Raw genomic sequence first — 14,377 nt, 5'->3', positions numbered from 1 at the left:
TAAGCCCACACTTACCTCTCCTGCCACTGTTGCCCTTCATTATGTGGCATTTGACTCAATATTACCTTGCATTATTCAAAGGTCATATGACACTTTGGTCATGAGTGTCATTTCTTCGATAATTTTTCAAACTCTCAGCTTCTGCATTTCTACTCTGCTGATATGCATGTGGGCTTCACATAATACTGGGCAAATTTGACTTCTCTATTAGTATAGTTTGCTATAAGTTTGGCTATTGTTCTCTAGAATCCAGTGTATTCACTTCCTCATATTGTGTTTCATTTACATTTGGTTCACTATGACCCAAATATCTCTCTTTCTTGGTGATCTCCATCCTTAGTCACCTTTTTTCTGCCTCTAAGACCTTGACTCTTAATTTGGTTGACTAAAGTGGATTTGAATAAGAATAATTATTTCATGGTGTGTAAGCCAAACAAACTGGAATGGCAGGAAAGATCCTCACAATGTAGGGTAGTTTATATAAAGAGATAGACAAGAATGCCAGCCCCTATTACTTTTTATTCAAATTATAGTATAAAATTGGATTGGAACGGGGGGGATTTCCTTCAGTTACAAAAAATGATACATTGCTAAACCATGTATAAATAAATAAATAAGCCTTGTGTCTGTTAGGCAGCAAAGTGCCTGCTGCATTTGGAGCAACGTCGTAGAGGGGAAAAAATGATCCGAGAGGGTTTTGTTGCATTTGTCAGTGTTGCAATCGTGCCTCTTTCCAATGAGTATGGTTATGGTTGCCCAGAGGTTCATATTCAAATGGTTTCCTGGAAATTAAAAAAAATTGAACTGAAATTACCATTTTTCAGTAGGATCCCCAGGCACAAATTCTGTTATTGGCATTGAGCAGCTGGTGTCCCTGTTTAAGCTTCTGTGTAAATTTGCAAACAAACTGTTGCCTTCTTTTGGTCATTACAGAGCCTCAAAGTGCTAGTAAGAAGTGGCACTTAATAACGTACATTACAAAAGCATGGTGACTTAGGCAATAATAACACTGTTTAACGGATATCATTGTAATAGGGGTTGCACAGTGGGTTGCTCATAATAATCAGAGTAAGTTTAATGTATGTACTTATGCCAACTGTAAAGAGGGTGCAAACAACAGCAGGAGACGCAGTATGTTACACAGGGAGAAAGCTGAAATAGGGAACAAAACGTTTTTAACATATTTAACCACAATTTTGTCTCTTAAAGGATGATTTAACACCATGAGTCTATCAACAGAATCAGCTATTTGTTTTCAATTTCAGTGCATTTTTGTTATAAACCATGAACAAATTAGTCTTATTGAAACTAAAGTGCAATCGAATTTTGAAACATCAATATGGCTGAATATGTAAAATCCTATTCTAGCTGTTTAACTTTCTTGAGCAGATTTAATTCATATACCTTAAATTTTTTTCCCTCTTAACCCAAGAACTGTTCAAGGCAATATTCCTACACTTAAGTAAAACCCATCTATTCTTGGAATATCATTGCATTGGATGTACCAGAATGAGTTTTGATGGTAGGGAATTTCCTGGTATACTGTAGTACCACCAACAGTGCGGTTTTGCAATGCTAAACAGTAGGACTATCCAATTACCTTTCAAAAAGCCACAGGCTGACTATGATTGCTCAGAAGTGGCTGTTATATAAATCAGGAGCTTTTTGCAGTCTCAGGAATGTATACCAAGAAAAGATATTTGTTAGTAGAGCCTTGATATTTATTTAATAACATTAGAATCTTTAAGAGGTTTCCCAAATAAGCTCTTATGAATAGTTTCTAAGTGTCCTTTCTTTAATAAATAGAATACCTGTCTCATTAAAGTTATGAGAGCTATAGCTTTTGTTATAGCCAGCTATTAATTATTCATATATTTTTTAAGCTTTGCAATGCTCATGTGCCTGCATACATACTCTACGCAGGAAATCCATTTAATGCCCAAATAACACTAATCCATGTTGTCTCCCTTCAAACCACAGAATAGTCCAATCAACTACAGTCATAATACATGGTAATCCCCAGCAATGCAAACATGTTTTACAAATCAATATTGATTCCATTATCATCTCACCAGCTATGTTGGCCACATTACTTCTGTTCTAATTGAGGTCATATTTTGTCATCTTCCAAGAAGCAGTTACTTGTCCATCCCATACGACTTTACTCCAAATGTAGTCACAAATAATCAGTTCTCTAAAGCTTGCATAGCTACTCTTAACAACTTTATTTAGATATAATATGTATAGCATCAAATCCATCCATTTTAATTGTACAATTCAAAAAACTTTAGTATGTTTATAGAGTTGTGCAATCGCCACCACAATTTAATTTTAGAACATCTTCATTGTCCTAAAAAAAACAAAAAGGAAAAAAACCCTACCATTTACATATATTCCCTGTTTACACTCCCAGCCTTAAGTTACTGCTAATTGGCTTTCTGTCTCTATAGTCTTATTTTCTGGACATTTTATGTGAATAGATATTCAATATACTTTTTGTGTGTCAGACTTCTTTTACTTAACATAATATTTTCAAGGTTCACCCATGTTGTAGCATCTATCAGTCTCTCATTCCTTTTTATTGCTGAATATTATTTCATTGTAGTGTATCCCACATTTTGTTTGTCTGTTCATGGGATATAAAATTTTAAATCTTCACTGAAGGAGGACTTCTATTCACAGCATGTGAGAAAAGTAACACAAAACTTGCCTTCCCAGCAGGAAAACAAGACAAAACATAGGAAACGACAACTACTGTTCTTAGATGTTAGACAAGAGGCTCACAGAACTGTGACACCTGTGAGAAGGCAAACTAGGGAGGTGAGCTGTGTGTGCCCTGGTTTTCTTTCTGAGGGCACTTTCAGACTGTGGCCAAGGGAGAGAAACTCAAAATCAGGAAAACAATCTGTATGACTTGAACAGATAGAGATCATAGAAAAAGAAGCTGAAGCTGCTGGAATTTATAGGGAAGAAGAAGCAGATAGTGAAAAGGAGCTACAGTAATCTTCTGAAAGTCTCCTTTGAGTATTTGCTAATGGGTAAACATGGAAACTCTATGAGACGAGGCAAGGCAAAAAATGTACCTGGGAGCTGTCAGTGCAGCATTTCTCAGAGTTTATACGGGGCCAGGAGATGTTTAAATTTTTACCAGCCAAGGTTAGGAGAACTCACGAAATACCCAGTGTACTCAATTATAATCCAAAAAGCCCATGCCTGAGGAATAGGGCTGAAATAGCCTTCATGTAAAGAGTATTGTGGATTCCTCCTAACAAAAGTTTTTGAACAAGGCTTGAAAGGATTGATCTGATCTAAAAGTGTATCAACTTCTAGCCCAAACACAATGTAACAGTCTTTAAGGGAACATAACTTAATCTAGACACAGCAATGTAATTAGCAATGGTAAGCATCACTTAATAATTACTAAACACAGAGAAGAAAAATGTGATTATAATCAAGAAAAAATCAGTCACTAGAAATAGAAGTAGGAATATAAAAGATAAGAAAATTAGTAAATATAAGCATTTTAAAACAGTTATTGGAAATGTGCTCAATGTTTTAGAGAAAACCCTAAGATAATGAGAAGTAGAGAGTATAAGTAAAAAATAAATGGATCTTCCAAAGCTGAAAATATAGCATCAGAAAATAACATTTGGTGGATGGACTAAAGAACAGATTAGACACTACAGAAGAAATTGTTGCTGAATCCAAGGCATAGAAAAAGTACAGAGATTTAAAAACACTAAAAAAAGAAATAGCCACAGTGATATATTTGGCAAGATAAAGTGTCTGATAGTTTTACAGCTGGGATCTTTCCAGGAGAGGGCAGAACATATTTAAAGAAACAATTCCCCCCCCCAAAAAGTTTAAATTCATGAAATTTTTTAGTCTCAGATGAAAGAAACTCAGTGGAGTCCAAGCAAGATAAACACTAAGTAAACATACCAAGATGTACAATAATCAAATTTCTGGAAACCAGTAACAAAGAGAAAGTCTCCAAGATAGCCACAGACAGAAAGCACATGGCATATAAGGGAGAAAAAAAGCAATGTTTTTGTAAAAAAAAAAAGAGAAACATTTAAAGAAATAGGAAGAAGAAACATTTAGGAAGAAGCATTGCAAGCTAGAATACAATAGAACAATATCTTTAAAGTTGTACAAAGGAAAAACGATGTCAGCCTAGAATTCTATAGCCAGCAAAACCATCTTTTAAACTGAAAAACAAAAATTAAATAATTAAAGATACTTTCAGGCAAACAAGATTTGTGAGAATTTGTCACTCAGATAGCTGTAAAGTAAGTAAGGACACTTTTCAGATGGAGAAAGTGATATCAAATGGAAACTTGAACCTACATAGAGAATGAAAAGTGCCAAAAAGGGTAAAACATGAGTAAATGTAAATTATTTTTATTATTTTCAAATTTCTTTAAAAGGTAATGTTTAAAGCAAAATAGTGAAAGTGGGTTTTAGATTTCAAGCATAGCTGGAAACATGGAATATGACAGTGCTGTCAGGATGCAGAAGGACACAGGCTCTGGTGTGTGCAGTCAGTGTAGCATACGATGTGAAGGTAGCCTGTGGAAAATTACAGATATGTATGGTAAACCATAAAGTAATCACAAGTTAATCAGTTAATCAAAGATATATGCTAATAAACCAATAATGGAGATAAAATGGAGTATAAAAATTGCTCCATTAAGTAAAAGAAGGAAGAGAAAGAAAGGGGAGAAAGAGCAGATGAAATAAATGACAAATGTCTCACCAGACGGCAGACTTAAATACAACCTGTTACTAATTACATCAAATACAAATGGTCTAACCACTTAAAAGGCATAGTTTATTAACCTGGGTATAAGGAAGGGTCAATTTCATGCTGTCTACCAGAAACCCACTTTAAATATAAAGACACAGATAAGTTAAACGGATAAGAAAAGATACATCATACAAATGCTAACCAAAAGAAAAATGGAATGACTGTACAGTAGTCCTCCTTATCCATGGAGGATACATTCCAGGACCCCCAGTGGGTGCCTGAAACCACAAATAGTACCAAACCCTATGTATGCTATGTTTTTTCCTATATATACATATATACTTATGGTATAGTTTATTTTATAAATTTGGCATAGGAAGAAATTAACAATAACTAATAATACAATAAAACAATTATAACAATGCACTTTGATAAAAATTATGTAAATGTGGTCTCTCTCAAAATACTGTATTCACCTTTTCACTTAAAGGAAGCACTTTATAGCTTCTCTTTGGCGTATCTGAATTGCCATCATCACTACCCTTGCACTTCGGGGCCATTATTAAGCAAAATAAGTGTTGTTTGGATACAAGCACAGTGAAATTGGGACAATGGATCTGATAAGAGTTGGCTGCTCAGTGACCAGTGGGCAGGCAGCACAAGCCCTGTGGATGCACTAGAAAGAGGGATGATGCATATTCAGGGCCAGAAGGAGCAGCAAGGGCAGTGCCTGAAAATATTTCCAAAGCACAGGGACACGCTGTCTCCACACTACCCCAGAAAGCTTTTAATAAAGTGATAGTGACACTTAATACTTGCTAAAGTAACTCCTGGGGACCTGTGCCCTCATATAGGATCTTAGGTCCTCAAAGCAGAATTTACAGCAATGCATTCTGAAGATCACCAAGCTAGATCTGGGAGGGCCATAGTGCCCCATGAATGGGTAGCAGAGGTAAAACTGACTAAACTGAAAGAAGAAATAAATAAATATTTTTATAGTAGGAGACTTCTATACTTTTATCTCAGCAGTTGGTAAAATAAGTAGGCTGACAATAAGTAAGAATATAGTGAACAAAGTTATCTGCCAGCTTGACATAATAGACATTTCTGAAATACCAAATAGCATAATACACCTTTTTATTACTCAAGGAAATTTTACTGAGATAGATCATATCCTGGAATATAAACAATCTCAATAAGTTCTAGTTATAAATATAGACAGTATATTCTATTTTAAAATTTTAATTGTTGTTCAAGTACAATTTTCTGTCTTTTACTCCCATCTCAGCCCACCCCCCCCACCAGTGCTCTCCACCTCCCTCCCATTTCCACCCCCCCTTGTTTTTGTCCATGTGTCCTTTATACTTGTTCCTGTAAACCTTTTCCCCTCTTCCCCTGAAATCCCCTCCCCTCTCCCCCCGGTCATTGCCAGCCTGTTCTCTATTTCATGATAATAGTATAGTTAAATTTGAAATCTGTGACAGATATCTAGAAAGCTGACAAATAAATAAAAATTAATACTCTTCTTAATAATTCATAAATGAAAGAGAAAATAACAGAAAATGTAAAAGATGTTGAAATATAAGATATGGGAAATATATCAACATATATAGGACAAAGCTAAAAAATGCTTAAAATGTAACTTACAAATTTACATACTTGTTATGCTTATGTTAGAAAAAAAGGTAGAGCTAAAAAATCAATGATCTAGGTTTCTACTGCAAAAAAGCTAAAAGAGAAAATTAAATGCAAAATTACTTAAAATTAAAAATTAAAAAATGAAATAAAAGGCAAGCAGAGATCAATGAAGTAAAAAGTGGAAAATAATAAGTAGCAATAAAACCAAAAGCCTTTTGTTTGAAAAGGTCAATAACATTAATAGACATCTAGCTAGACAGAGAGAGAAAGAGAGAGGGAGAGAAATCACCAACATTAAGTATGAAGGAGGGGAGGTATCTATTGACTTCACATAAATTATAAAGATAAATATTATGAATAAGTTTATGCCAATAGATTTGACAGTTTACATGAAATTAACAATGCCATTAAAGGTACAAATTACAGAAATGAACTCAAGAAGAAATAGAAAATCTGAATAGTGTTAATCAACTTACACTTTTTAATTTTAAATTTATTTTCATAAAGAGCCCTCAGGAGCAGATGACCTTACTGCTGAATTCTATAAAATATTAAAGGAAAGAAATAATACCAGTTGTATACAAACTTTTTTTAAAAGAAAATATCAGAGAGAGAATACTTCCTAACTCTTTATTGGAGGCTAGCATTTCTCTGATACAGGATCAGACCTTATAAGAGAGCACACTAGAAACTAATATTTCTCAGGAACACAGAGAAAAGAAGTCTTTGGTAGCAATAAACTAAATCTGGCAACATATAAATCATAACATGGAATGATTTGTCTAGAGATTAAAAGGTTGATTTAATATTTGAAAATCACTCTGTTTAATTAAACTATCGACAGAATGAAAATGAAAACCCATTATCATCTTAATGGATGCAAAAAAGAGCATCTGAAAAAATCCAATTCCCGTTCATGATGAAAATAGAATAAAGCTTCCTTATTCTGAAAAAAAAAGGCACTTTAAAAAGTGTCAGCTAACAACACATTTAATGATGAAAGCTTAAATCCTTTCCTTTAGAATTAGAAAAAGGCAAGGATGTCTGCTCTCACAACTTCTCTTCAATATTATACTTTTATTTCTTGCCAGCACAATAAGGTAAGAAAAATAAAAGACCTACAGCTTGGAAAGGACAAAGTTATGCTGTTGTTACCTTTATTTCCAGGCAATATGATCCTGTAATACAGAACCCCCTAAGGAATCCACATAAAAACTGCTAAAATTAATAAGGGAATTTAGTCAGGTCTCAGCACACAGGGCCAGTACACCAAACACAAGAGCAATTCGATTTCTGCATATTAGCAACAAACAAGTAGAACATACAATTTAAAATGTTTTATTTGTAATAGCATCAGAAGATGAACTATTTAAAGATAAGTTTAACACAGCAAGTGAAAAATCCGTATGTTGAAAATGACACGCCCTGGCTGGCATAGCTCAGTGGATTGAGCACGGGCTGCGAACCAAAGTGTCGCAGGTTCGATTCCCAGTCAGGGCACATGCTTGGGTTGCAGGCCATGGCCCCCAGCAACCACACATTGATGTTTCTCTCTCTTTCTCTTTCTCCCTCCCTTCCCTCTCTAAAAATAAATAAATAAAATCTTAAAAAAAAGGAAATGACACAACATTGCTGAGAGCAACTGAGAACCTAAATAAATGGAGAGATATATATCATGCTCACAGCTTAGCAGACTTAATATTGTCAAGATGTTAATTTTCCTTAAACTCTTCTGTAGCTTTAACACAATTGCAATAAAAAAATCTAGCAAGATTTTTCTTTAGAAATTGACAAGCTGATTTGAACATTTAATTTGGCTTGCATTGTAAACCACTTTGCTATATGGTCTCTCCCCTGCGTCCTTAAGCCTGCACCCTGCCAAAGGTCTACTTCAGTCAGAGGAAATCTCTCTGCCCTCAGAGCAGCCATCCTCAATTAGCTATTAACCAGGCATCAATCCCCTGATGGAATTTATCCACATGGATAGTGAAAGACAGATTCACATGAATGCCAGATATATTTACATTTCATAATGAGATGAACTGTGGAATTTTAAGAATGTAACAGATGAACTTAAAAATTGTAGCAGTGTGCATATGATCTGTTTGTCCAGAGAGGTGCCCCCATCTTTTTATTTAGGACCTTGTAGGCTCAGAACATGCAGTGGTTTTACTTTCCCCTAGGATCACAGGTGCTCCAAAAGAAAAAAAAAATCTGTTTTTTTTTTTTACAATGTCTCCTTTCACATGAGTGCCTAGTGGCTGTAACTGAGGGTTGTAAAAGGGCTGTTTGTGAGAGGAAGAACTGCTTACATTACAAAAATTTCTCTACAATATTTCATCATTAATAACTGTGGTTTCTTTCTGCTTACAAAAAGTCAGACTTCATTAACATTCCTCAGTCCTGCTGAGTCTCCCCATAGCTCTCAGCAGTCATTCACATTTCCAAAAAGCTTGAAGGTCAAAATTCTGCCTCTCCAAGTGTCAGAATCACTCCATGACTTCAACTTACATTCAGACCACATGGGTCTCCATTATTGATTCTGCAACAGAAGCCCAGCAAGGACTCACCAGTTAGACCGGCCATGTTGGTAGACCAATGCATAGTAAGTCTTCAATTGTTCAGTCAGATTAAAAGGGTTTGTGCCTTGAAGAACGAATCAAACAATGTACCTCAATGTGATTGTGGGCATGAATTAATTATTTAATTTAGAATTTGCGATTTATAGTCAACCTCATACAAAAAGGGATTTTAGACAAAATATGTTAAGAAACCTCTTAAGGACATGAAAATAAAATATATAAAGATCAAAGGTCAAAATGTTCCAATGGAAAAAAAATTATTTTGGAATAGTTTTAGATTTATAGAAAAATTGTGAAGATAGCATAAATTTTCCATGCACCTGTACCAGTTTCTCTCATTATTATCATCTAACATTACTGTGGTACACTTGTTACAAGTAAGGAACCTGATTATTAACTCAGATCTATAATTTATTTGGATTTCCTTAGGTCTCCTTTGTCTGTCTGTTTGTTAGTTTGTTTTGACTAACGCCTTTGTTCTGGGTTATGCCCAGCATACTGTGTTATGCTTTGTTGCCATGTCTCCTTAGGCTTCTCTAGACTGTGAGTGTTTTTCAGACTTTTGTTGTTTTCAGTGACCTGTTGACAGTTTTCAGGAGTACCGGTGAGATAGTTCATAGAATTTTTCTCATTTGGGATTTTTCTGACTTTTTTTCACGATTAGATTGGCATTACAAATTCTGGGAGGTAAAAAACCATTTCATCCCATCATATCAAGGACACATGCTGTCAACATGTCTCATTCCTGTTCACATGAGCCTAATCTTCTGGTTTGGCCTAGGTGCATCAGATTTTGTTCCTGCAGGGTACCTCCAGGCCACAACCTTGGGAAGGAGCACACCTTTCCAAACTGCACTCTCTGTAAGGAGGCAACCAAGCACAGCCCATGTTAAGGGTGGGGAATTGCGCTCCAACTCCTTGAAGGGAGAACATGAATACTTTATTTGGAGTTCTTCTGCATAGGAGACTTGTCTCTCTCTTTTCTTTCACTTACATATTTGTTCAATCATTTATGTTAATATGGACCCATGTATTTCTACTTTTATACTTTGGGTTATAATCTCATACTGCTTAAAATTTTTTTTTTTGCTGAAATTGTTTCAAGCTTGGCCATTAGGAATTTCCTTAGTTGTCTCCAGGCTCATCCTGTATGTTGCTAGCCCCAGCCTTAGATTCTATGTGGATTCTTGTTCCTTTTATTGGAGAATGTTATTAGAAACCAAAATCTGGGAACTGGGAAGATGCCCCAGTTGTTGTAATACCAGTTTTTTCCATATTACTGCGAAGACCCTGTTCACTCTAATTTACCAGTGCATTTTGGGGTCATTTAAATGTGTTCTGAATATGGTACTTAATGGAGAGTGTCAGACTGAGTAACATCCCATTGTTTCCATTGAATAATGAATGCAAATTATGCAACGTGGAGTTTAAATGTACAGATTTTAATACTGATTACCCCTTAGAGCAGTTCTCAAAGATTAATATGAATACTAATGACCTGGGCATCATTTTAAATGCAGTTTCTCATTCAGTGGGTCTGGAGTGGGACCCTAGAGTCTGCATTTCCAACAGGTTTCCTGGTGATTCCACACTTTTGATAGAAAGATCTTAGCAAAGGGGTTGGAAGATTTTTTTTCTGTAAAGGGCCAGATCATAAATATTTTAGGGCTTGTGGGCCATATGGTCTCTAAATCAATTACTCAACTCTAATGTTGTAGCACTGTAGATGAAAGGTAAAAACTGACCATGGCTGGGTTCTGATAAAACACTATTTATGAACACAGTCATTTGAATTCCATATGATTTTTGCATGTCACAGAATAGTAAGGTAAAAAATATTCTTAGCTCTACAAAACCATACAAAACTATGGCCCAGTGGTAGAAAAACAAAAACCCTCACCATTATTAGAGGTGTCCACAAATGGAATGGCCTACTTGCCAGATAGCGAGCATCCTTTCACTGGAAGTGTGCCAGCAGAGAGAAGACGGCTGTGACCAGGAAGCAGCTAGGCAAGGCAGCAGGTCCGAGTTTGCTGACTCCGTCCTAGAGCAATGGATCCCCAACCTGGTCACGTGTCGGAATCTTCAGTAGGGAAGATTCGAGTACAGTTGTCCAGACTTCGTGCCAGAGGTGTGCCATGGCGTGTGTATTTTACAAAGCTCTGTAGGTGAGTCTGTTGCACAGTGAGGTTGGCCACACTGCTGCTGGGGACCTAGCCTAGCAGCTTCCATTCACGGACACCTCTCATAATGGTGAGGGTGTTTTTCCTACCACTGGGCCTAAATTTGCCTTCTTGATGCTTCTGTTTAGGAGCTCCCTCCTCCTTTGAAAGCCTTGGGGGTGGGGTACATCTAATCCAACTTCTATGGGACACTGCTTCTCAAGTGTTTGAAGAATGCTATCATCAAACTACCTTCAAATCTTAAATCTCTTTTGCAGACTGAACATTGTCATATCCTTTGAAGGATTTGTATACAATGAATTTCCATGTTCCTATCACTCAGGTCACACTCCTCTGGAACATTGTGTACTCCACTTGCCTTTGCCATCTGTTGTACCTGGAACAGGTGAGGTATGACTGCTGCAAAATCCCAGGAGACAATGGGCTCCATAGGTTTGACACCTCTTCCAGTAATGCCACCTGAGATGATGTTAGCTGTTCTGTTTCTCTTGACAATCATTTCACACTGCCGATTTATATTGAGCTTATTACCAACTTAAATTCCTAAGACTTTTTCAATGGGACTGAAGTTAATTCAGGTCTCCTTCACTCTTTGCCTACATAGGGGTGTTCAGAATGCAAGTATATTTATTATACTTATAAATATTGTATATTTATTCCTATGAGATATATCCTTATAGTTTTGGTTCACCACCCTCGCCATTAAAAAATAATTCTGATTTATCATGTGTTAGATTGCTGCAGTAATGGCTCCAAATTTATTTATACTTCCCTTTATCCCTCCACTATGCTAGTCCCTCCTACACTGACTGAGGGCTTGGCCACATGACTCAGTTTAAGCAGTTGATTAATGGTCAATGCGACAGTAGAGACCTGAGAAGTGGTTGTAAAAGGGGCTTGTCTTCTCTTTTGTTGCTCTCAGGACCATGAGACCACAAAGCAAACAAACTTAAACTAACCTGCTGAAGGGTGAAAGGTTAACCCAGGGCACTCCATCCTGCAGGTAGTCCAAGCCAACCTGCAGTCGATCACTGTCACATAAATGAACCTCAGCCAAGACATATTAAGCTCAGTTAGGTCACCAGAACTGGCCAGCTGAACCCAGTCCAAACCATTGACCCATAGAACTATGGGCTAATAAATGCCTGTTGTTTTAAACACAAAGTTTTGGCTGATTTTTTTTCTACACAGCTAATTTATACAATGTCTCATATAGTTCTTATTCTTTCTACTTGCACATCACTCACAAATTCAATGTGTCCCTATATCGAAATTTTTAAGTAGATTCTGACAAAATAAAGGGCTCTGAGGTACAACTCTAAATGCTGATATTGGCCAAGTCTCTGTTCGCCCAGCTATTAAACACTCTATTTTACAGGCTGCCCACAATTTGCAAAAGAAAAATTGTATTAAAATAAAAGATGGAATTAGATTGTAATTTTAACATATTTCTGTTTTCTGTTTATTCTGGAAGATTATATTCTGCTTTTACATGTCACAATGTTATTTGTGGTCAGAATGTTTGAAGTATCTGAAAATAAATTATCATTGTAAAAAAATAGTTTCCCAAAGCTTTTCCAAGAATGGTAGTCAAATTGTTTTCCATTATGAAAACTAAAAGGAGGAAACTATTGGGCACTTAAAAAATTCTTTACAACCTTCCAATGGTGATGAATTTTATAAGCTTTTTAAATGCAATGAGGTTTTTATAATTTTAAATTTTTATCTTTGTTTTCCTCATGAGGCTCCTATTGCCTTCAGTCTGAAATAGAAGTGCTGAAATCTTCAGTGTAAGGGTTGAGGAAAGGATGAAAAAGACATTTCCTGTGTGATTAGTAGCAGGAAATACCAGAAGTCTCATTCAAAATAGTCTTTTCCCTCTTTATTTCATTAGTTTGTTTTATTTTTCTTACTTTTACTTTTTAAAAGCAACATATTATCTGCTTTAGTGCAGTTATCCCTTCTATACTCAGTACAATTTCTACATTTATAAAAAAGATAGAACAATTTGGGGATAATCAGAGACAGCAAACCAATGATCTTATGATAAGACAAAATAATGTAGTGTAAAGAGCACTCAGTTGGGAGTCACGTAGTCCTGGTAGAATTGTCTCGTGGCCAATTACTTGCTTGCTCTGTGACATTGGGCATATTTCAGAAATTTTGTTTCCTTATATATAACATGAGGATGATAATACTACTAACTTACTGGATTCTCATGAGGACTATATGTGAAAATTACCTGTTGCATTATAATTAATAATAAATAGTAGCTATCATAAAACTAATAAGAATAGAAATATCTAATGAGCATTTACATATTTTGTGTGTCAGGCATTATGCTGAGGGCTTGGCTTGACTGGCATAGTAAGTAAGACATGGCATCAGTAACCAAGGCTTATTAATTCTACTAAGTTCAATTCTCATTAGTCTTTATACAGACTGTCCGCAGTCTGTATATTTTGTTGTTCATCATATGCAGCTTCCATTCCTGGTCCAAGATGGCTGCCGGGAATTAAATATAACATCTCTGCTAACGATAGCAAATGAAAAAGAAAATACATTTTCCTTCCAAGATCACTTGAAGACATCTTCCTCATGTGGCAACATTTAACTATGAAAGGAGCTTGAAAATGTAGTGTTTATTCTGAGTAGCTATGTGCCAGTTAAAAATTGGGGATTTTATTACCAAGAGAAGGATGGACATTGGAGGAATAAATGAGAATTTTCTATTACAGATGTTTAATATATTAGTTCTTCAGTGCATCAGTATGAACATATTTTTCAAACACATTCTTTTATTTTAGTAGGTGAAGTAGAAGCAAAAATAAAGGATACCTCTAAAAAATGTTTTCCCCATTCTAAGTATTGCCTAAGGCTAGTCCAGAGGAGATAACGAATTAGAAAATTATTTTCTTGGTACCCTGAGTGTTAACACACTGTACTACGTCCCCTCCCTCCCTCACTCCCTCCTTCCTTCCTTGCGTCATTTCACCGTATTTCTCCCTTTCTCTCTCCAAGTCAGAACAAAAATGAACTTCTAAAGATACTAATGTCACAGGTGGGCACAGGTAATCAGGTTCTTGGTGATCGGGACAAAGAATTGAACTGATCACCCAGAGTTTATAGCAGAGAACATAGGAGCAGGCCAACTCCAAGCAGAGATTGACCTCATGGGCTGGAGGAACTCTATTCTGATAGGGCAGATCCTTTGGGGCTAGTTT

Source organism: Phyllostomus hastatus, unplaced genomic scaffold (genome assembly GCF_019186645.2).
Source record: "Phyllostomus hastatus isolate PE091 unplaced genomic scaffold, TTU_PhHast_1.1 phas_contig_40, whole genome shotgun sequence".
In the NCBI taxonomy this organism is placed as follows: Eukaryota; Metazoa; Chordata; class Mammalia; order Chiroptera; family Phyllostomidae; genus Phyllostomus; species Phyllostomus hastatus.
Note: the sequence above shows the minus strand (reverse complement) of the source record.